Source organism: Dama dama, chromosome 20 (assembly GCF_033118175.1).
Source record: "Dama dama isolate Ldn47 chromosome 20, ASM3311817v1, whole genome shotgun sequence".
In the NCBI taxonomy this organism is placed as follows: Eukaryota; Metazoa; Chordata; class Mammalia; order Artiodactyla; family Cervidae; genus Dama; species Dama dama.
Window position 1 is genome coordinate 96869374 of NC_083700.1, and position 24307 is coordinate 96893680.

The 24307-nt window shown below is 42.4% G+C and overlaps 2 long non-coding RNA genes across 3 annotated transcripts in view; one reads left to right on the forward strand and one right to left on the reverse strand.

Annotated features, from left to right (window-relative positions):
* The window catches only part of LOC133040331 (uncharacterized), a 32850-nt gene extending 21311 nt beyond the window's left edge, over positions 1 to 11539 (forward strand). Inside the window, exon 3 of one of the 2 annotated variants that reach the window (XR_009688949.1) lies at positions 11358 to 11539. This is a non-coding gene — a long non-coding RNA (uncharacterized LOC133040331). Of the gene's footprint in view, positions 1 to 3347; positions 4262 to 11357 lie in introns of those variants that run through there. The other variant, XR_009688950.1, reaches the window with a different exon arrangement.
* LOC133040332 (uncharacterized) lies at positions 7112 to 8825 on the reverse strand. Its single transcript, XR_009688951.1, has 3 exons — positions 8750 to 8825; positions 8381 to 8469; positions 7112 to 7294 (listed from the first exon to the last, which is right to left on the reverse strand). It is a non-coding gene; the product is annotated as an uncharacterized LOC133040332 (long non-coding RNA).
* Positions 11540 to 24307: the final 12768 nt, after the last annotated feature.

Consider the following 24307-nt stretch of genomic DNA (forward strand, 5'->3'; position numbering starts at 1 on the left):
ATAACATTACAAAATTTGTGCATGGTAGTAGATGTAGTCTTCTAGAAATCTCTATGCATTGTGGGATTTAAAAGAACTGTGAAAAATCTGAAATTGAAAAGATGTGCAACTTTTCTGTTAGGTACCTGGGCAGATAGAGGGCCCAGTAAGGTCTTCAGGAGGAGAGAGAACACAGCCTTACTCAAGTTTCTAAAGATGTGAACTGGGCTGCAGTACTAGGCAGATACCAGGGAACAGATTTTCAGTGTTGGATATGGTTAGAATTTCTCCTACATGAAAACAGATAGTTCCAACTGTCACCCGAGTTGGGGTGTCACTAATTGCTGGGGACAGGTGAAAGGAAAGGCCATTCAGTTAGAGATTTGTGAGATCCAAAAGTTGAGAGTATTTCGGGGGAAGGCAACCTCTGGCATGAGGAAAGTGTGCTCTTGGTTGGGCCCTCTGCTGAGATACTACAAGTGGTGGATACCACTAGTGGAGAAGTGAGAGCAGAAACTCTGAGTCTGACAAAGGGAGTTTTCAAGGCTACCAAGGTCTCGGTGTTAGCTGGCTGAGTGCCAAACACTCTGACCATTTTAGCAGTTGGAAAGGTTTATAGTCATAAGGTTGTTTCGATTTTTTTTCTATGCTCTATTGGAGGGTGTGAGAAAAGATGCGTACTTTTTTTTTCTTTAAAAAAAGGAAGAAAGAAAGTGAAGTCGCTCAGTAGTGTCTGACTCTTTGTGACCCTGTGGACTGTAGCCTACCAGGCTCCTCCATCCATGGGATTCTCCAGGCAAGAATACTGGAGTGGGTTGCCATTTCCTTCTCCAGGAGATTTTCCCAACCCAGGGATCGAACCCAGGTCTCCTGCATTGGAGGCAGATGCTTTACCCTCTGAGCCACCAGGGAAGCCCTTTTTCTTTAAAGGTGCCTACTTTTGAATTGGGGTTGGAGACACACTTATAGGAGGCAGAGGAAACAGAAGCCAAAGTTCTAAACAGTATGAATCAAGTTCTCTGTATAATAGGGAAGGACTAATGTTATCTTAAAGTAAGGCTTTGGGGAAAATTTCAGCTGTGAGACCCAGAATAGTCTTTTAGATTCTTCCAGTTATTGAAATTAACATAGGAAAAGGAGGAAGGGAGGCAGCTCAAGTCATGGGATGAAGGAAACTCCATCAGTTGAGGTGATTGTAGATACCCAGCAAGAGCTCCAATCCATGAAGACTTCAAGGTACATATGAAAGCCCTACTAGTGCCCTTAGAGGTTTGGAGAAAGAGCTCTGAGGGTGGATACTTCAGAGTCCTAAAAGGTAGAATGCTGGAGGAACTGGGGGGTGAGGAGGCTCCAGGCCAAGAAGAAATTCCAGCTATCCTAAGGTTGAAGAGCATCTGGGGAAGAGGGAGTGGAGATGGGCCTAGAGTTTGAGCTGTCTTCAACCCACCCAGGAGCCCCAGGCAGGTGAAGAGCCCATCTTTGTCTTGTGTAGTAAGGATCCTAGGAAAATGAGGAGCCAAGAAAAGCACCAAGCAGTATGGCTTGATAGTGAATTCACAAGTAGCAAGCTCCCAAGCCATTCCCCAAGACAAAAATAGAATGGATAAGATGTGGTTTTGCTTTAGTACTGATTGACTGGCATGAGTAACCTACTCATGAGTGGTGGAAATGATAGAAGAGATGAAAAATCTGTAGTTATATATTGGACCCTGGCAGTGCTTGGCAAAGGTAGGTACATTATAGGGATCAAGTCCAGACTCTTTAAAGTGTTCACTGGAAGCATTTGGTAGTGTTCTACCCTTACCCAGGAAAATCAAACCAAGGAAGAGTCTAAAATTCCCACCCTCCCTGTTCCCATTCTGGGTCCTTTAATTTGGGGGATTCCTAAAATTCAAAAGGTAGAAATAGAAGGACCTAACCTGGAATAGTTTCTCTAAGAAAGGGCTGTTGACTGAGCATAAGGTATGCCCATAATCTTGAAGTTGGAAGCCCAGAACCTTCAGAAGATAGTGCAATAAGTCTATATGGTCTGAGAGGGATGATTTTTTAGTTCACCTTAAAGAACTACTGATTAACTGCATCAGTTCTGGGTTTCATATCCCCTTTTGTGATAGTGAAGGAAAAAAATCAGGTGAATTCTGCGTTTGTGTGGATTTCCTGGCTCTGAATAGACAGTCTAAAATAGTCCAGCACACTGTGTTCCTTATACAGGATGGCTTAGCCACTTCCTATGGAGTCAGTTGTTTCCAGAATTGGATGTCAGAGCAGGTATTATAAAATCTCTATGACTGCATAGAACATTAACAGGGTAGATTTTATCTGTCTTGTGTAGGTCTAGCAATGTGAAGGGACTGGAGTTTCAGGAACCCTTATTACTACTCAGGTTATTGGAGAAAGTGAGTGGTCATTTGAATTTATCTGCAAGTGCTTATTTATTCATTTATATGTAATATTTATATATTCATTATTTATGTTTATATACATATATTCATATTCTCCAAAACCTTGGAAAAACGTGGACAATGGGTCTTTGAGTAGTGAACATATATATTAAAAAAAGTAGTGAACATGTTTTTGTCTGCCCAGATTTTCTTTAAAACTGCCCTTCCCAATTCTAAATCTATGTATCTTGGGTATAGCTGGCCTCATACTCTGCTTCTAGGAGTGCCATATGACCTGATGCCGCTGCTGCTGCTAAGTCGCTTCAGTTGTGTCCGACTCTGTGCGACCCCATAGGAGGCAGTCCACCAGGCTCCTCTGTCCTTGGGATTCTCTAGGCAAGAATATTGGTGTGGGTTGCCATTTCCTTCTCCACCATATGACCTAGGCCTGTCCAATTAGAACATTCCATCTAACTAGGCTGAGGGGTTGGTTCGGGGTGAGTGTGTGATCCAAGTTAAGCCATTGAGATTTAACCCTCAGAATTTTTCTGTAACTATAAGGAGAAACTTGCACTTTGCTAGATGGCATTGCTGAGCGTGTGGAATGTAGGCCTGGGGTTGCTGGATGCTCTCCTTGTCACCACTTAGGGGAACATCAAAGGGAAGGAGGACTGAGAATGAATCTGATTTCTGGTAGCATTCTTTGAGCACCTCAACTTAAGCTTAGGGCTTTCCAGGTGGCTCAGTGGTAAAGAATTTGCCTGCCAATGCAGGAGCCACAGGAGCTGCGGGTTTGATTCCTGGGTTGGGAAGATCCCCGGAGGAGGAACTGGCAACCCACTCCAATATTCTTGCCTGAAGAATCCCATGGACAGAGGAGCCTGGCAGGCTACAGTCCATAGGGTTGCAAATAGTCAGACATGACTAAGCATGCACACACTCAACTTAAGCATGTTTATTTGACTTAACCAGATTTTATTTTCTTAGGCTCCAAAATCACTGCAAATGGTGACTGCAGCCACGAAATAAAAAGACACTTGCTCCTTGGAAGAAAAGCTATGACAAACGGAGACAGAGTAATAAAAAACAGAGACATCACTTTGCCAACAAAGGTCCATATAGTCAAAGCTATGGTTTTTCCAGTAGTCATGTACGAATGTGAAAGTTGAACCACAAAGAAAGCTGAGTGAAGAAGAATTGATGCTTTCCAACTCTAGTGCTGGAGAAGATTTTTGAGTGTCCCTTGGACTGCAAGGAGATCAAACCAATCAATTCTAAAGGAAATCAACCCTAAATATTCATTGGAAGGACTGATACTAAAGCTGAAGCTCCAATGCTTTGGCCACCTGATGCAAAGAGCCAAGTCACTGGAAAAAGACCCTGATGCTGGGAAAGATTGAGGGCAGGTGGAGAAGTGGGTAATAGAGGATGAGGTGGTTGGATGGCATCATCGACTCAATGGACATGAATTTGAGCAAACTCCAGGAGATAGTGAAGGACAGGGAAGCCTGTTGTGCTGCAGTCTATGGGGTTGTGAAGAGTTGGATACAACTTAGCAACTGAACAACGACAACAAAGTTTCCTGTCACTTAAATCTGAAAATGTCATGCTAATACAATAGCGGTACTAGAACACATGGGAGGTTTTACAAGTCAATCTCAGTAAAAGAGAATGACATATAATGTCACGCAGTGTGTAAGAACAGGCCATGAGAAGATCTCTATTATTAACAACTAGTTCTACCCTATCAACTATGAAAATATGGAAATATTCATAATGTTTATGAAGAACTCTTCTAGGATTACAGAAGTCTTGTGCTCTAACTTGGCATTATCAGGACAGACCCAGAGCACCAATTCATAAGTCAGCTTAAAATCCAGAACGAAGTCAAATCCCTTACTCCCTTGACCCCTTTTGGGAGTTCAAGGCCTTGGCGACTTTGCTGAGCTCCTTAGCTTAAGGTTGTCCTAGCAATTGCTGATGCACGCTAATATCAGTTTTGAGGACATCTAAGTAGGTGCTATGTTAGAAAAATAAAGAAGAGAGAAGGTCTACAGTTCTTGTTATCGAGTCTGTCTGATAGTGAGACACCATTTAAATGGAACAAATGGAACACCATTTAAAACAGAGTTTCTGGGTTGAAAGTGGGAAATCACACTGACAGAGGTAAATTCTGACAGAGATAGCAGGTGTGTCAATTGTTAGACTAATCTCATTTGCCCATGTATTTCGCAGTCCTAGGTTGATTGCTTCTGGTCAGTCAGTGTTAGCTGCTCAGTCATGTCCGACTCTTTGCGACCCCATGGACTGTAGCCCACCAGGCTCCTTTGTCCATGGAATTCTCCAGGCAAGAGTACTAGAGTGGGTTGCCATTCCCTTCTCCAGGGATCACACCTGGGTCTCCTGCATTGCAGGCTGATTCTTCACCATCTGAGCCATCAGGGAAGCCCAGGTTGCTTCTGGTACCTGGCTATTATTGATCTGTAAGTATGCCAGTGGTTTTTCTTCACTAGTTATATTCACAGGCCACCAAGAATCAGGCTCTGACACAGGTCTAGCGGGAAGACTTGGAAACCATGATCATGGTGGCATTTGACTATGTGGTCGAAGGCAGCTCATTACCATCCTAAGTGTGGGTGTAGAGTTGGAGACAGGAATCATGGACAGGAGCCAAGCCTAGTATATGTGTGTGTGGGTTCTCTCCAAAGAAAATACTCAAAACTTCCCAAGGGAGAGGACCAGAGCATCCTCCAACAGAGATGGCTTCAAGACCTGATAAATGGTATAGTACCGAATATTTGACATTCCGTTTTGGAGGACTCCCAAGTCAGATGGGAGGCAGGGCCCATAAACTCTGATATGATGTTCAGTATGGTGCCAGAAGATGCAAGAATGAAATAAAATGCTCTTTCAGGGTTTGAGGCTGCTCATGAAGCTCAAAATAGCTAATTGGAAGTATAACACATAGCCAGTGAGAGAGGAAAGTCACAGTGATTGACCAAAATAACTTACTACTAATGTAGGAATCAATCCTCCTTTCTTCTGGCCCACTCGGTAGGCATTAGGGTTCATGAGGAAGCCCTCCCCCTCTCACTGCTCATTCACTCAGTTGCATCCAACCTTTTGCGACTCCATGGACTGTAACCCACCAAACTCCTCTATTATGAATACTGGACAAGAAAACTAGAGTGCGTTGCCATGACCACCTCTACCTCCTGTCACTACTAGCGGCCTTATGGGGAACAGAGAGAGGAAATTGGAGAGTGGTTCAGAGGGTAAAGACAGCAGCCTTATTTAGGATTCTTGGGTTACAAGTAACAATCTAGTTGGAGCTACTTAAATAAACAAGGAATTTATATAAACAGCCCCTATTAGACCTGAGAAAGGGGCCAGGCAGGGCGCACAGACTTTCTCCTTATAAGATGAGAAGTCAGTATGGTTAAGGGAACTTATCCACCAAGATAGAATTGTCAACATCAATACTGTTAGACCCAAGGGGTGGTCAAGGAACAGCTGTTTATAACAGAATGGATGGAAGGAGCTTGGACATGTACACAAGGATCCCCTTCACAGTGCAGGATGAAGCCAGGGGTTAAAAGAGATGGGAGTCAGAAATCTAAGGATTTGTGAATTCTAAATTTGAACATAGTCTTCCAGGTTTGCATGGAGGTATATTTGGCAAGACAGGAGCATAGAATATGCTTAATCATTTTGCTTAATTAATCATTCGTTCCTTTGATTTATAATTTTAAAGTATTTTGACATATGGTATGTGTGCTCCTATTTATATTGCTGTCCTGGGCCTTGCAAATGTTAGAGGTGAGCCTGACCTTAGAACAAGGACAAAGCTGGGCATTAGGAGGCTGGAGACTCAAGAAATTGACTATTGATCAGGTCCTTTCCATTCTACATCTCTGTTCCTTTCAGAGTGTTTCCTTCATCCTTCTTTGGCTTTCTGAACACTGGCCAGCTTCAGAGATTCCATGCTACAGATCCAAACCCCTGGAGAGACCGATTCTTGTTTTAGCCAACCCAATATTTGCAAATATTTGTGAAAGAAAATGTAACTCAACCTGCGTTCCTCAACTAAGGCCAGTGGCAAGGTCATGTGCAAATTGGAGAAAGGAATGTCACGTTGAACTGGAGAAAAGTATTCAGCAGTGTGTACTACAATGGGGCAATTGACCAACCAGTCTGGGTCATCAATCCACTGACACCCTCAAGCCTTAACCCATAAACAGTATTCTTGGGGCTGGTTAATCTACCCAATGAGGTCCCAGAAGTGAGTGTATCACCTGGAAAAGCAGAGGAGGAAAATACTACCAATAAAGAGAAAGATTCTCAACAAGACGGGTTGTAATCTTATTTTGTAGTGAGTAGTTTTTTAGGATACGGATTTGCTGGTTACCTAATCCTCACCAAATGTGGCCTTTTTTTAACCTCCTTGTGTGTGTTCGTGCTACATTGCTTTAGTCGTGTCCAACTCTGTGTGACCCTATGGATTGTAGCCCGCCAGACTCCTCTGTCCATGGGATTCTCCAGGCAAGAATACTGGAGTGAGTTGCCACATCCTCCTCCAGGGGATCTTCTTGACCCAGGGATTGAACCTGCATCTGTTGTGTCTCCTGCATTGGCAGGAGGGTTCTTTACCATGAGAAACACCTTTCAAATCTACCCATGGCTCTCCCTCTTTTGCCTACATTGTTTCAACAATGTTTTATCTTCAAATGATTTTCAGTTTGTATCTTTAATTCACTTTGCAGTCTTTGTAATGATTCTTGAGTACAAATTTGCTCTCATTGCTCAGAACATACGGAATGCATTCTTGGGAATTCCCTGGTGGTCCAGTGGTTAGGTCTTTGTGCTGTCACTGCTGAGGGCCAAGGTTCAACCTCTCGTAGGGGAATTAAAATCCTGCAAGCTCTGTGGTGAAGCTGAAAAGAAAAAAAGAAAAAAAAAAAATACATTCCTTATCTTGGCTTACAAGGCTCTTATGTTTACCTTGTGCTTCATCCCTCACCATCCTCTACCTCCTTCATGACACAATTTCCAGGGTCCCCAAGAGACACTGGCTTCCCTCATGGCTCAGACAATAAAGAATCTGCCTGGAATGCAGGAGATGCAGGAGACATGGGATGGATCCCTGGGCTGGGAAGATCCCTTGGAGTAGGAAATGGCAATCCACGCCAGTATTCTTGTCTGGAAAATCCCATGGACAGAGGAGCCTGGGAACTATCCTCCATAGAGTCGTAAAGAGTCAAACATGACTGAACACATACACAAGAGACACATGCTCTCTTCTGGGCCTTTGTACATGCTTTTCTCCTTCTGGGCCTACATTCCCATCTGGCCTGTGACCCAACTAGAAAAGGAACCGGCTTAGATGTGATGATTTTGAGGTGTTCTGGGGCTATCTAGTAGGAATTTGGGTAGGCAGGAGTAAGAATACTTTAGGAGGCTGATGTGGGTGCTACCCAGACGTCAGAAAGGGTGACTGGCTTTCAACTGGAGGAAAGACATACTCCCTCAGAGAGGAAGGCAAGGAAGCAAGGATGGTACTAGTTGCTAAGCTCTGGAGGGGAAGTAAGGAGGGAGGTGCTAAGCCTGATGGTCTCTGTGAAATAAAAGGCCAGGTTACATTTACTGATCTGAGGGTGAAAGACAGTCATTTGCGATAAGTGGTGAAGTTTGGAACATCAGAGAAAGCACACTGAAGATAAGTAAAAGAAACTGAAGTTATGACCAGAGACCAGCCCAGAATGAACTTGGCAAACTTTTTTTCTTTTTAAAATCTAAGCCCAGCTGCCTGAGTGTAAGAACAGAAGGAAGACTCATGTTTTGATCTGGAATTTCGCTTTGGCAGGGTGACTTTTTGGAAGGACAAGGAAGAGAGACAATTGAAGGTACTGGGAGAAAATTGTGAAAAAGATACACCTTGGGTCAGGCCTGTGGTTCCTGGTACTGGGGCTAGCCTATGACAACATTTCATCAGTTTGAATAGCATATTTAAAGTGACTTACAGGGTTTTCCCTGGTGGCTCAGTGGTAAGCATCTGACTGCCAATGCAGGAGACATGGATTTGGTCTTTGATCCGGGAAGATCCCACATGCTGCAGAACAACCAAGCCCGCACATACAATTATTGAGCCTGTGCTCTAGAGCCTAGGAGCCACAACTACTGAGCACATGAGCCACAACTACTGAAGCCCCCATGCCCTAGAGCCCATGCTGTGCATCAAGAGAAGCCAACGCAATAAGAAACCCGAGCACCACAACTAGAGAGTAGCCCCCACTCACCACAACTAGGGAAAAGCCCAGGAAGCAACGGAAACCCAGCACAACCAAAAATAAATAAATAAGTAAAATAAAAAGAAAAATAAAGTGACTTACAAACATTTCTTGGGAAGGATGGTCCTTTAGTTTGAAGTTATATTCTTTCTATTTCTTGCTTTTAAAATATCTTTAAAAATTAAATTATTGGGCAATATATTAGTTTCCTAGGGCTAGAATAATGAATAACCACAAATTTGGTGAATTAAAACAAAAATATATTCTATCACAATTTTGGAAGTTAAAAGTCCGAAATCAAGTTGTTGGTAGTATTGGTTCTTTCTAAAGACTCTGAAGGAGAATCTGTTCTATGCTCCTCTCCTAGCTTTTGGTGGTTGTAGGCAATTCTTGGTGTTTCTTGGCTTGGACATATATCACTCCAGTTTCTGCCTGTGCTTCACACTGTCTTCCCCTCTGTGTCTGTGTCTCAAATCTCCCCTTGACTTTTTCCTTATGGTACCTGCCTTTGGATCTAGCACTCACCCTAAATCTAGGATGATCTCATTTTAAAATCTTTATGTCTGCAAAGACCCTCTGTCCAAATAAGGCCACATTCAGAGTTTCTGAAGGGTTAGGATGCTGACGTATTTTTTGGGGGCCACTATTTATTACAGTAGTATTAGATGGCCATCCTTTTCCTCCAATGCCTATGCCTGGTCAAAAAAAAAAAAAAAAAAAGAGGTAGGGAGGGTTGGAGAGAGTTGTCTATTTGAGCTGAGATTTCAGATAAAGAGCAATTCATGGGTATAGTATCATATGATTCTCATTTGCAGAGTCCTGGGAGAACTCAGAAGAAACATCAAGGCCCTATATCAGGGTAGGATACGGAGCTGGATTCCTCCATTGCCCTGGAAAAGAAGACAAGAAACATATTTGAGTTGTGGTTAGGGAACACAGCCAGAAATCAGTGCTGCAAGAACAGAATCAGTAAAGAGTGTGAGGTTAAGATAATAGTCAAGGAGATCAGGAAGAGGCTAAACAGTAAAGCTATTGCAGAAGAAGATGGAGAGAGTAAATAGAGTGCACTGTCTTGCCCTGAACTTTTGGCCTCAGGAGAGTTAGCTAGTCTAAAAGCACGAGGTTGGGAGGGAAGGATAAATTCGAAATTTGGGATTAACAGATACATATATTATATATAAAATAGATAAACAACAAGGACCTACTGTATAGCACAGGGAACTATATTCAATCTCTTATAATAATCTATAATGGAAAACAATCTGAAAGGGAACATATAACTGAATCACTTTGCTTTATACCTGAAACATGGTAAATCAGCTATACTTTGATTTAAAAAAATGAAAATAGCACAAGGGTCAGTGAATGTATTACTACTTGTTCATGAGTCTCCTTTACTAGATGATGGGTTCATTAGGGACAGAATAGTGTCTTACTAAGTGTTGTTCGTTCAGTTGCTAAGTTGTGTCTCACTCTTTTTGACTCCATGAACTGCAGCACACCAGCTTCCCTGTCCTTCACTCTCTCCTGAAGTTTGCTCAAATTCATGTCCATCGAGTTGGTGATGCTATCTAACCATCTCATCCTCTGCTGCCCTCTTCTTGTTTTGCCTCCAATCTTTCCCAGCATCAGAGTCTTCCTATGAGTCCTCTCTTCACATCAGGTGGCCAAAGTATTGGAGCTTCAGCTTCAGCATTAGTCCTTCCAATGAATATTCAGAGTTGATTTCCTTTAGGATTGATTGGTTTAATCTCCTTGCAGTCCAAGAACTCTCAAGAGTCTTCTCCAGCACCACAATTCGAAAACATTAATTCTTTGGTGCTCTTACTGAGTACTCTGCATAAACTCTAGATGATGAAAGGATTTCAGTTGAACTGAAAAAGCTTGTCATTTTGGATTGTTCTTCCCTTCCACCTTTAACATTTAATAAATCTACTTTGGGTATAGTTATCATATTACATATTTGATATATGTGATGACCAGTTGATAGGGACAGAGTAAAGGGACAAAGTAGGTGATTAAATAGTTAATCCCACTAGGGGATGGTAAATAAAAAATATATTGGAAACCCCTGTAAGTTAATGGCTACTATAGAAAGCAGGTTCAGAAAAACAAATATCATATATTAATGCATATATATGGAATCTAGAAAAATGGTACTGACAACCCCATCTGCAGGGAAGGACTGAGACACACATGTAGAGAACGGTAGCTTTGACATGTATATACTACCATGTGTAAAACAATGCTAGTATGAAGCTTCTGTATAATACAAGGAGCGCCAGCCTAGCACTCTGTAACGAGGGGTGGGATGGTAGTAGGGGTGAAAGGGGAGGCTCAAGTGGGAGGGGATATGTGTGTGTGTGTGTATATATGTATATATATATATATATGTATATATATATATATATATATACTATGACTAATTTGCATTGATATATGGAAAAAACCACCACAACACTATAAAACAATTATCCTCCAATTAAAAAAAATTAAAAAAAGAAAGCAGGTTTGCTTAACTTCAAACCAAGCCGGCTTGCTTAGCAACAAAACCATATTGCAGAAGCATGAAACATGCCCCAAAACAATAAAACAATGGTGGCATGAGACCCACATACTGCCCAGTGAGTTCAGTAAGTTAATGATCTCTAGGATATGCTGCCTGCACATATAAAAAACAATAATCTGTGGACCTTGCTTGACCATGCAGGGACAAGAAAACTCCCCTGCTCAACCTGGAGGAAGAGCTGATGATGGAAGCATGACGTCTACTCAGGAAAGACAAAGAAGTTCTCCCCCTCTCCACTTTTCCTTTGATTATAAAACTGTAGCTCAGTAAGTTCTTGGGTCGCGATACCCCCTCACCAGCTGCTTGTAAGCCTCACAAGCATCCTCTCCTAATAAATCACTTCTTATCTAGCACTTTACCTCTCACCAAATTCTTTTCTGTGCTGAGACATAAAGGACTATGGTCCTGGAGCTCTTCGGATCCCCCTGAAACGACACCAAAAACTGTTTCAAATGGTGACCATGACAGGACTGTGGTAAGATAAAAAGAAGGGGTCGGGTCCTAGTAGGGGCATGGGATGCCATGGGCTAGGAGTTCAGGGGAGGATGCTTCACCCATGATAGCCCATTTCAGTCAGCCCAATCCACTCTGAATGCTTTGGGTCTCTGATTGGGTTCCCAGGTACAGGTCAGGAAGACAATGGTATGAATGTCTAAAGATGGAACTGGAGGAACTGTGGCAATCAGCATGAGTTGCTATAAAAAGGTGGTGTGGATGTTTAGAGATGCTGAAGGGATCTTGTTGTTGCAGGGGTCAAGAGAAATGGCATGTGAAAAGGAAGGAATTTCACTGACTGGCTTGCTTTGGTCAGATAGGAATCCTGGCCACACGGAAACATACAACGGCAGTGAGATGGTTAAGCTTGTGCACATCCAACAGCAAGCCTGGGATAAAGCCAGCTGCTACATGATGTTACAGAATTTAGTCATCTATACTCTGCTCTTTCACTCTGAGGTTTTCCTTCTATGCTCTGTATCTGTTTCTGTTCCGTTTCTTTTCCTTTTAATTCCAGAAAACTTTTTACTACATTCACTAGAAAAATTCATTCTTCTCTCTCAGTTTATTTGGCAAGAAACCAGCTAAGTTCGGAGACTTTTCTTCTATTCTTGATTAAAACTCAAGACTGTGTGTTTCTCACAAGGCCCTTGCCTTTCAAGATGGCCCACATTCTTAAGAAAAGAGTTTCTCGTTAAATAAATACTCATCACTTTGTCTCTCACTGAATTCTTTCTGTGATGAGACATCAAAAACCTAAACTTCATTAAGTCCTGAAACTAGATGTGTAAGCTCCAATTAAAAGGCCCTGGGTTCAAGTCCAATCTGGCTTATGGCTGGGTTGGAGTTTTGGTTATGTGAGTTCAAGTCCTAATCTGGGTTACACGGTTTCAGTATTAAATGAGAAAAATTAAGCTGTAAATCGGCACCCACTTTATTGGATAAATTATACAAGCCTCTGTGATAAATTAACCAGATTTATTTTACAAACAAATCAATCTTAAGTTGGCTAGATTTGGTAAAAAAATAAGGGCAATTTTGGGCTTCCCTGGTAGCTCAGCTGGTAAAGAATCCACCTGCAGGAGACCCCAGTTCGATTCCTGGGTTGGGAAGATCCCCTAGAGAAGGGATAGGCTACCCACTCCAGTATTCTTGGGCTTCCCTGGTGGCTCAGACAGTAAAGAAGCCACCTGCAGAACGGCCATATGACCCAGCAATACCACTTCTGGGCATACACACCGAGGAAACCAGATCTGAAAGAGACATGTGCACCTCAATGTTCATCGCAGCACTGTTTATAATTGCCAGGAGATGGAAGCAACCTAGATGCCCATCAGCAGATGAATGGGTAAGAAAGCTGTGGTACATATACACCATGGAATATTACTCAGCCATTAAAAAGAATTCATTTGAATCAGTTCTAATGAGACGGATGAAACGAGCCCATTATACAGAGTGAAGTAAGCCAGAAAGATAACCCTATACACAAAACAGAAAAAGAGACACAAATGTACAGAACAGACTTTTGGACTCTGTGGGAGAAGGCAAGGGTGGGATGTTTCAAGAGAACAGCATCGAAACATGTATATTATCTAGGGTGAAACAGATCACCAGCCCAGGTTGGATGCATGAGACAAATGCTCGGGGCTGGTGCACTCGGAAGACCCAGAGGGAGCGGGTAGAGAGGGAGGTGGGAGCGGGGATCGGGATGGGGAATACATGTAAATCCATGGCTAATCCAAGTCAATGTATGACAAAAACCACTACAATATTGTAAAGTAATTGGCCTCCAACTAATAAAAATAAAAAAAAAAGAAGCCACCTGCAATGTGGAAGACCTGGGTTCGATCCCTGGGTTGGGAACATCCTCTGGAGAAGGGAATGACTACCCACTCCAGTATTCTTGCCTGGAGAATTCCATGAACAGAGGAACCTGGCGGGTTACAGTCCACGGGGTCGAAAAGAGTTGGACACGCCTGAGCCACTTTCACTTTCATAATAATTTTAGAGAAAAAAGTTATGTTTTAATAATACATTTTAGTTTTACTACTTGAGGTCCATATCTACTGTCTAAAACACACTTTTCAAAAAGCTCTATGTTGTTATATTATTATAAAGCTTAACTGAGTTATTAAGAAGGTATTTTAAGCTTGTTACTGAAGCTGATCACTGTAATCTATCTTCGGATAAAGACTAAATGCTTGTAACTTATAATCATGGAACTTATATGTTAGAAAAAGAAATCATTTAAAGGACTGTGTTCCACCTAGATAAAAGGCCTCTGATCAGGTATTCTTCAGTATATCATGCCCAAGAAAACTAAAGGGAATCAACTTCCAAGACTTAAGGTACTTTCCCCTCAATTACTAAAAGTGCCCCATGGAGGACTTCCTGAGCCCTGATGTCAGTCTTCCTCTCCCTTCAACTCTTACAAGTGCTAACCCTTTATTTCCAGTTTGCAGCCAGACCAGTTCTCACTCACTGTCACCACCACTGGGGCACCTTCTGTCCTATTCCTTTGTATCAGGTTCTCAGGCATTGACACCTGATTGGGAGACTACTTTGGAAGAGATAACATCTAAAGTTGTAAATATAAATCTTGATTAAATTACATCATAGATTTTGACATGGGAAAGAAACTTTTGGATAGGTAGCTATTGCTCCAGTGAAAGCTGCTATATCCATAAAAATAGCTGCTCCAGCAAGGGCTATCTCAAAGGTGGGAGCCAAGCCTACAGTCAAGGATATTACGCCAGAGCCCATGCAAACCAAATGGCAGCCCAAGCCCCAGAGCACCATACAGCACACCTGATGGGGAATAATGCTGTCCTTGAGGCAAATCCACAATGGAATCACCAGACAAATTTTATTGATAGGGATAGATGGGACTATATGATTAATTGCTTAACAGCAGGTATAAAAACTTACAGTGAAAGATCAATCATGAAAAAGTGAAAAAAATCCAACAGGGACCAGATGAAAATCCTATGTTTTTCAAGAGAGATTAAAGGAAGCTTTTAAAAAGTATACAAATGATCCCTAATCTGCCAAGGGACATGCCCTTTCAGCTATGCATTTCATTCACAGCTCAGTCTGCCCTAGACATCAGGTGCAAAATTCAAAAGACAACTACGGGTCCTCAGACCCCCTAAGAATGATTTGCTCCAATGGGCTTATTTAGTTTTCAATAATGCAGATATGGCCAAAAAGGCTGAATGCATCCAGAGGGATAAGTGAAAGGCTCAAACGATGACAATGGCTTTCTCTACTCAGAGACCACCAAAGGGGAGGCTGGCTTTTCCAGGCCCATTTGGCTGTGGTAGACCACAAGGCTCATGGGTACCCAGACAAAATCAGTCGGCCCTGTGTGGACAGAAAGGACGCTGGAGGAAATACTGTGATCAATGTGCCCTTTACAAATAGCCAGGACTTTGACAGAGGGAATGCCCCAGATGCCAGAGAGCAATGGGAGCCCCTCAGCCTTTAATGGTTTCACAATCAAAATACTAATGAGGCCCAAGGCCAAAAGTGGCTCTGCCTAGTGGGGCCATCTACATAACTAATGTCGAGCCTCATGTGGACACTGAAGGGGTGAGCCACTTGATAAATTTCTCATAGACATTGGTCCAACCTTCTTGGTCTTAACCCAAAGCACTGGAAACCTTAACAACTATAAGAAATATGTAATGGGAGTATCAAGAAAGAGACAAGGGCACACTTTCCTGGGACCCCTTTTGTGCCACATCAATAGCTGGTTATTCCTTTCTGTTTGTGCCTGATTGTCCTATTTCTTTAATGAAAGGGACTTATTAACTAGATTGGGGCCACTTTGTGTCTCGAGGGACAAGGAAGCTACCCTTATCACCAGAGGATATTAACAAAAAATTTTTTAAAACAGATTAAATCTATAACTGAAATAAAAGACTCCACAGACCCTAAGATATTAATATAAAACACTGAGATTCTGAGGCTAACCAAAAACAAACAGATTGAGGCCTTAAGTGATGGGGGAAATGGTTTAGATCTTCAAAATCATGGATATAATCGCCTTTAACAACTTTTCTAGTGCTTACTGCTGTATTTCTTTTCATTTATATCTTTTTTGTGGACTCATCCTCCAATGTTTTACATCTAAGAGGGCTAAAAGGATGATGCTAACCAGAGTGACATTGACTTGAAATTCTCCCAGTATAGAAGGGACAGTCAGCAAGGTGCTTTAATCCTTCCCTAGGCAGGCATATTCCTCATCTCAGCTGGAAGTAACGATTGATCATTGCCCCTTACCCTATTTTAAGCATAAAAGGGTAAACACCTGAAGGGGGTAATGATATCAACAGAATAAAGGGGCAAATTAGGTGATTAACTAGTAAATCTCACTAGAGGATTGTAAGTAGAAAAAATATGGGAGACCCCTATAAGTTAACAATTAATCAAGAGGGCAGGTTTGCTTAACCACAAAACCAAGTAGGCTTACTTAGCAACCAACCAACAGAAGCATCAACCATCCAGCAGAAGCACAAGAACGCTCCCAAACAATAAAACAATGGTGGCATGAGCCTTACATCTTGCCCAGTGAGCTCAGTAAGTTAATGATCCCTAGGATATGCTCTCTGCACACATAAAAAACAATAAATTTGTGGACCTAGCTTGACCACATAGGGACAAAAAAACTCCCCTGCCCAACCTGGAGGAGAAGCTGATGATAAAAGCATGATGTCTACTCAAGAAAGACAATGGAGTTCTTCTCTTTCTCCCCGCTGCTCCTTTGATTATAAAACTATAGCCCAGTAAGTTTTGGGGGCATGGCACCCCAATGCCTGTCTACTTATAGGCCTCACAAGCATCCCGTTCTAATAAATCACTTCTTATCTGTCACTTTGCCTCTCTCTGACTTCTTTTCTGCACCGAACAATGAAGGACTATAGTACTGGAGCTCTTCACATCCTCTAAAACAACATCCAAATGGTTTCATGATTATGTTTTCTTTTTTTTCTTGGTCATATATGAAAATATATTGCTTTTGAACTCCCAGTTCCTTATACTGGGAATATCTAAGGTGCTTTTACTTCTATTCCCAGGACCTTAGGTGCCTTTACTTCCCAGGTGGTCCTAGTGGTAAAGAACTCATCTGCCAATGCAAGAGCTGTAACAGATAGGTGTTCAATCCCTGAGTTGGGAAAATCCCCAGAGGAGGGCATGGCAATCATTCCAGTATTTTTACCTGAAGGATCCCATGGACAGAGGAGCCTGGTGGGCCCCAGTCCATAGAGTTGCAAAGAGTCAGAACATGACTGAAGTGACTTAGCCCACACACTTAACTCTAAGGTCTTAATGACCTGGATAACCATGATGGTTTGTTCACTAACCTAGAGCCAGACATCCCAGAGTGTGAAGTCAAGTGGGTCTCAGGAAGCATTACTATTAAGAAACTAGTGGAAGCAATGGAATTTCAGCTGAGCTATTTCAAATCCTGTTAAAGTGCTGCACTCAATATGCTAGCAAATTTGGAAAACTAAGCAGGTGCCACAGGACTGGAAAAGGTCAGTTTTCATTCCAATCCCAAAGAAGGACAATGCTAAAGAATGTTCAAACACACAGTTGCAATCAGTTCACCTGCTAGAAAGTTCACATGCTCAAAATCCTTCAAGCTAGACTTCAACCATATGTGAACTGAGAACTTCCAGATGTACAAACTGGATTTAGAAAAGGCAGAGGAACCAGAGATCAAATTGCCAACATACATTAGATCATAGAAAAAGCAAGAGAATTCCAGAAAAACATCTACTTCTGCTTCATTGACTACACTTAAGCCTTTGACTGTGTGGATCACAACAAACTGGAACATTCTTAAGGAGATGGTAATAACAGACCACCTTAGCTGCCTCCTGTGAAACCTGTATGCAGGTCAAGAAGCAAGTTAGAACCAGACATGGAACAACAGATCGGTTCAAAACTGGGTAAGAGTACATCAAGGCTGTATATTGTCACCCAGCTTATTTAACTTCTATGCAGAGTACATCATGTGAATTGTTGGGCTGGATGAAGCACAAGCTGGAATCAAGATTGCAGGGAGAAATATCAATAACCTCAGATACACATATGACACCACCCTTATGGCAGAGAGCAAAGAGGAATTAAAGAGCCTTTTTTTTTTTTAAGAGCCTCTTGATAAAGGCGAAAGAGGAGAGTGAAAAAGCTGGCTTAAAACCCAACATTCAGAAAAATCAGATAATGGCATCCAGTCCCATCACTTCATGGCAAATAGATGGGGAAACAAAGAAAACAGTGGCAGACTTTTTTTTCCTGGACTCCAAAATCACTGCAGATGGTGATTGCAGCCATGAAATTAAAAGATGCTTGCTCCTTGGAAGAAAAGCTGTGACAAAACTAGACAGTATATTGAAAAGCAGAGATATCACTTTGCAAACAAAAGTCCCTCTAGTCAAAGCTATGGTTTTTCCAGTAGTCATTTAGGGAAATGAGAGTTGGACCATAAAGAAGGCTGAGGGCTGAAGAATTGTTGCTTTTGAAGTGTGGTGTTGGAGAAGACTCTTGGACAGCAAGGAAATTCAACCAGTCCATCCTAAAGGAAACCAGTCCTGAATATTCATTGGAAGGACAGATGCTGAAGCTGCAGTACTTTGGCCACCTAATGCAAAGAACTGACTCATTGGAAAAGACCCTGATTCTGGGAAAGATTGAAGGCAGGAGGAGGAGGGGATGACAGAGGATGAGATGGTTGGATGGCAGCACCAACTCAATGGACATGAGTTCGAATAAACTTGGGGAGATGGTGAAGGACAAGAAAGCCTGGCATGCTGCAGTCCATGAGGTCACAAAGAGTTGCACACAACTTAGTGACTGAACAAGACTGCATAATTTAGAATTTCACACATTGGTACTGAGAGAGGGAGAAACAGGATCCTGGATGAAGCTTGGGGAATAGTAGTGATCTGTGTAGACTAATTCCTTTGCAAGAAGCATAAAATGAGCAGAACACAAGGTAGTTTCTACCCCTGAATTAAAAGAAAGTCATTATGAGTGTATCATTTTTCAATAAAATTCTTAGATCTGAACACACATATGACCAGGCCTTTTACATTCCATGCTTGTATTTTTCTTACTCAAATAATGGTCTTTAAGCTCTAGAGGTTGCATCATTTTCCCAGGTTTCCCAAGATGCCCATGCAGAAGTGTCTGTGTGTGTATGTGTTAGTTACTCAATCAAGTCTGACTTTTTGCGACCTCTGTCAATGGGATTCTCCAGGCAAGAATACTGGAGTGGTTTGCCACTTCCTTCTCCAGGGTATCATCCCAACCCAGGGATCGAACCCGGGTCTCCCGCATTGTGGGCAGATTCTTAACCATCTGAGCCATCAGAGAAGCCCTAGAGGTGTCTGGGGAGGCTGCAAAAAGACTTTTTTTTTTAAAAAATACATATATTTTATAAAATATTTCTAAAGGCTGTTGGTGATTTTATTGTTCATAGAGGTGAGGTGATTCACAGAATCAGTGAAAAATGGTATTAGTTTTTGTTTTTTTTTTAAAACAAAATTGTCCAATATGGGAACTGGACTGATTTTGCCCTCTAATAGTGAAATATCTGACAGTTTTTAGATTGAGACCCTAGAATTACAGGGAGATCATTGCACATTCCAGAAAGCAGACATGAACTACAAATTGTTTCAAACTATTGAAATAATGACCACAGAAAGTGAGTGTATTTAAAGCCCTATATGGTGTTACATTTCAGAAATGAGCTGGACTGGAAAATGAAACCAGCTTCTCTTCTTGCTGCTGAGTTTTTCTGAATTTCCTACAAGCTGCTTGGAATTTTGCAAACAATTCACAGCTGATAAAATAAAAAGGCAGTGGAACGGAGTGTCTACAGTGAAGACCCTAGAGGCACCCCAGCAGGGCGTCACCGTCTGCCCCTTGCACTTTTGTAACCAAAAACTGTACAATTTAAAAATTTTCTTTTTGTCCTTTTAAATAAATGAGAATCAATTGAGGAACTACAGAAAAGATTATGAGGCTAACTTGAACTTAGACTGCCCCAGAACCTTCTTGGAGGGTTTCGTTTCTTCTTGTGATTTTCGTTTATTCCCTCAAAGAGCATTCACTGGTTACCCACTGTGCACCAGGCCAGATGCAGGGCACTGATGGTTTGAGGACATGCTCTCCACCCCTGAGGAACTCCAAGAGCCGGAGGGGAGAGTTAGACATGGAAACAGGCACTCTGAATGTGGTCTGCTAAGGGCTGCACCGCGGCCAATGCAGGGGACTGAGTGAGCACAATCTTCGAGATCAGATGCACAGAAGTGGGAGTTGGCCACTTTGAAGTGGAGGGTGTTATGTGGAGGAGAAATTTCCTACTGTTCTGAGAACCGCAGTATTTCAATATAGCTAGTTCTTAGGAGGGACGGGAAGAAATGTATGAGAAGACTGGAGGGGTAGGCAGGGGTTAGATCACCAAAGCCTTCAATGCCAGGCTAAGAAACCGAAACTTTATCCTGAGGGCACTGGGCAGTTTCTGCAAGTGAGTGACATGTCCAGATTTTTTATCTAGAGCCATCATTCTAACTTTGTAGAATATGAATCAGAAGAAGCAAGGCAGGGAGATTATGAGGGCTATTGCAATCCAATTAAAAATAATGAGAGACTGGTGATCTGATCTTTGGGTCGGATTTCAATGAAACTTTTTCAGGTTTTGAGCTAATCAAATGGATCTGACAAACTGAGAAGTAAAGAGACCATGTAAGTTTGCTGCTGCTGCGAAGTCGCTTCAGTCGTGTCCGACTCTTCGCGACCCCATGGACTGCAGCCCACCAGGCTCCTCTGCCCATGGGATTTTCCAGGCAAGAGTACTGGAGTGGGGTGCCATTGCCTTCTCCGCCATGTAAGTTTAGAGCAGGCTAAATTTCACCTCCTCTAGGAAGCCTTTACTCAGCTGCATGTGGGCAGAGATCATCATTGTTTTGGGGGGCTCATAGAATATTTTGTCAGTTTCTGTATTATAGTGTAATTCTATAATTACTGGTATATAACTGGACTTCTCCTCTGAGGAATCTGGACTCAATGTTAGACACTTTGTCTTATTCATTTTTTTATCCCCAGTGTTTAGAAGCACCAGTAAACATTTGCTAAGTGAATGAAGGGGAGAGAGAAGCTGTGTGATGTAGTGAGAAAGGCATTGAGCTGGTTGTCGGGACCTGGGGCTCTAATCCTCGGTCTGCTACTGGCTGTGTGACTTTGAACCAGTCTCCTTACTGCTCTGGGTCTCAATTTCCTCATCTGTAAAATGAAACCGGGGCTTCCCTCGTAGCACAGGCAGTAAAGAATCTGCCTGCCATGGGAGAGACCCAGGTTTGATCCCTTGGTTGGGAAGATCCCCTGGAGAAGGGAATGGCAACCCACTCCAGTATTCCTGCCTAGAGAATCCCCAAGGACAGAGGAGCCTGGCGGGCTACAGTTCATGGGGTCGCAAAGAGTCGGTCACAACTGAGCAACTAACACAGACACACACACACACAATGAAAATAAAAATACAGCCCTTCTCAGGGTTATGGAGATTAAATGAGATAACACAGCTCACCAGCTGCCTGCCCTGTTTGTGCCCTGCCCTGGCGAAACAGCCTGGACTATTGTTCTTGTCATTTGGATTTCATTTGCTCTCTCCTGGTGAGAGCTGAGCTGAAAGCTGTTGCCTTGATGGAGGGGAAGTTTGCAGCAGCAGCATAACACACCATCCAGGTGGACATTGTGTTGCTAGTAGGGTAGACACCAAAAAGAGGCAAGCATGTTAGGCTAGAGAGAGACCTGCTGTTTTGGGTGATCCCCAAAGCTGATAAAGAACCCAAAGTGGGGAGCAGATCTATATCCTATGTTGAGTCTGAAGAAGCCCTCAAATAGAGACCTATAAACCCAGGAATTGAGCAGCATCTGGAGAAATGCCACTTCTATGAAAATCACTCATTCATCTCATGTCATAATTTCTCACTGCCTTGGGTTGATAGGATTAACCCTTTCCCCAAGTTTCAAGAAAGATGTAGAGGAGAGATAAAAAATTACAGATGCCAAATAAAAGGAGTATCATTCTGGAAAAAAAAAAAAAAAAGGAAAGACAAGATGTTAGGCACTCAAGAGATAATGATCAATCCCCAGTGAAGATGTCCTTCTAGAAGATCCACTAGTACTGCTTTTTTTTACATTTTAAAGGCAAAATTTTCCACAAAAACTTGATATATCCCTAACTTACAAGGCATGTGGCTGGGGAGGTCCTGAAATCTGCAACTGATAATTCGTAGAGTTTTCTTGGAATTCCATTTATTGAGTTTATTTAGCTGCATGGACTTGGCCTTATCAGAAGACACGTGGTCAAGGGAAGATAATAAGAAAGGAAGAAAAAGAGGGGAATTGAGTCCAGTGATCCTTCCCCAAAGGCTAAAGCCAGTTCTGTGTTAAAGCCAGTGACCTTAAAAAAATAATAAAAGTATGTTTCCATTTTGCAAGACTTAAAAAAAAAATATTGTGTGCTCAGATGGCACCTTTAATCACGAAGAACTTTTGGCTGAGTTCCAGGCTGATTCTGCTGGCACAGAGAGCTCTGAGATCATAGCCTATATTCAGTGCACAGAAGACATATTTCATCCATCTCTGAAATACAGAGGGGAAACGGTGCATATTAGAACTGTTTCACAGCAAGACCAGACCAGGGTGAAACGTGAAGGACACCTGGTCCATTTGGAATCACAGAAAGGTACTATTAATTCTAAGTATGTAAGTGGCATTTTTTTTTTTCATTTTCATAGTGTTTCACAATAAACTAAGTAGCTTGCATAAATCTGAAGGTAATCTCCAAGGCAGATTTTGTGATTTACCTAAGATTACTTTAAATTTAAAAGAGAAAGGAGGGAGGCAAAGGGGAAAAAATCAGTTCTCAAAGTAGCCAGTGGTGACCCAGGAGTTTGAGCTCTTAGAGCTGAATTTAATCCACACCCAGGCCAAATATAATTCTCCAGGATGGAAATGGTCCAGGGCACCAGAGCTAACATTTGCCAAAAAGCCTGAGGCAGTTTGGTGACAAGTAGTCAGAACCTCACTTCTATTTCTCAATTGAAGGAAAGTAAAGCCAGCATCATATGACAGGCACGTCCCACCATGGCAGGGCACTGGTTCAAGTCCATCTGAAAGAAGTCTGCTTCCCCTTGATTCATCCTTACCTCTTGCATCACTGTTATTCTTCAGAGGCCTCCTATTCAAAGGTTTATTTGTTGGACAGCTGGGTCATATGATCTTAGGTGGCAAGGTTGAATCACACAGCTTTACTGTGTGTGTCAGTTTGCAGCACATATTATACACTTTCCTGCTTCTTTACTACATCTGCCAAAGCCTTAGTTGGGGGGAGGGCCTGGGTGATTGTTCTGTGTATTGGAAATTGAACCCCCACCACCAAACCATGAGAAGTGGTCCACGCAAAAGCGATTATGGAAATCTGAAAGACATTATCTTTTCCATACTTCCTCTCTTCACCTTCATTTTGTTTGGGAATGCACAGGGACACCCCTGAACAAAAATAAACCAACTTGCCCTGACTGATTGCTCTGCTTTTTGAGTTATCAAATGTGAATACTTCTGGCTCCCAGATACCGTGAAGTAGAGTCTGCTGGGAAGCCAGCCACAAATTGGGAGTTGATCTTCCAGCATCTTCTATCTGATAAATGGTCCAGAACATTCAAATTAATGTGCCCTGTCCCAGGTAGATTTGCCTCCTGAATCACATTTGAATTTCAGAAATGTAAGAAAGTAAGTCTATTAAGAATCCTGATGTGTTTTTTCAGCACAGTCCGGTCCATTCCTTCTTTCTGGCTCTTTTCAATCAGTGACTTTATACACAGTCCATACACATTTTGACTGTCTGCTCCCAGGAACTGTCTCAACTCACAGTCAGAGCAACTTTAAGGAAGGCAGAACCACTTGAGGAGGTTGAGGGTGAAACGTGGCAACTTTCCCACAGGCATGTCAATATAGCAGAGCCACTCACGGTAGTTTCTGCTAGGGCTTAAATCAGGTTGTCAACCCAAACACAATGGGCTTTGTTATTCCTGTGTAAAGAGGAAATGGAGCAGTTTTTGGCCTCCTGACTGTATTGCAGAGTATGAAGAACGGCAATTCCAGGCACAACCTTCAAGAGATGCTACTGTACCCCCCACCCCCAGCAAGTTAATTAGCAGTTTCTGAAATGCGTGAAAATATTCAGCATTTCATACTTTAAGAATGGGGGAGGGACTGGGTATACGTGGAAGAGGGTCTATTCGGGGGGAACAGAATAGAGCCCTTTTGGCGAGAGATTCCACCTGTGATTTATTTCGAAACTCACACACGCGCTGTAATTGCAATGCTTTTCTTTTTTTTTTTCCCCTGGCTCGAGCACTCGAGTTGAGGGGCCTGCTGTGGCGCTCCACTATTTATTTCAGGTGTGGCGAGTTCCCCTTGGGTTCAAAAGTCCTGATGTGGAAAGCACAGAGGAACTGCGAAATGCCTCCTTAAGAAGTGCCTCACTGCTCAAGGGAAGAAATCGAGGCAGAGCTCAGGTA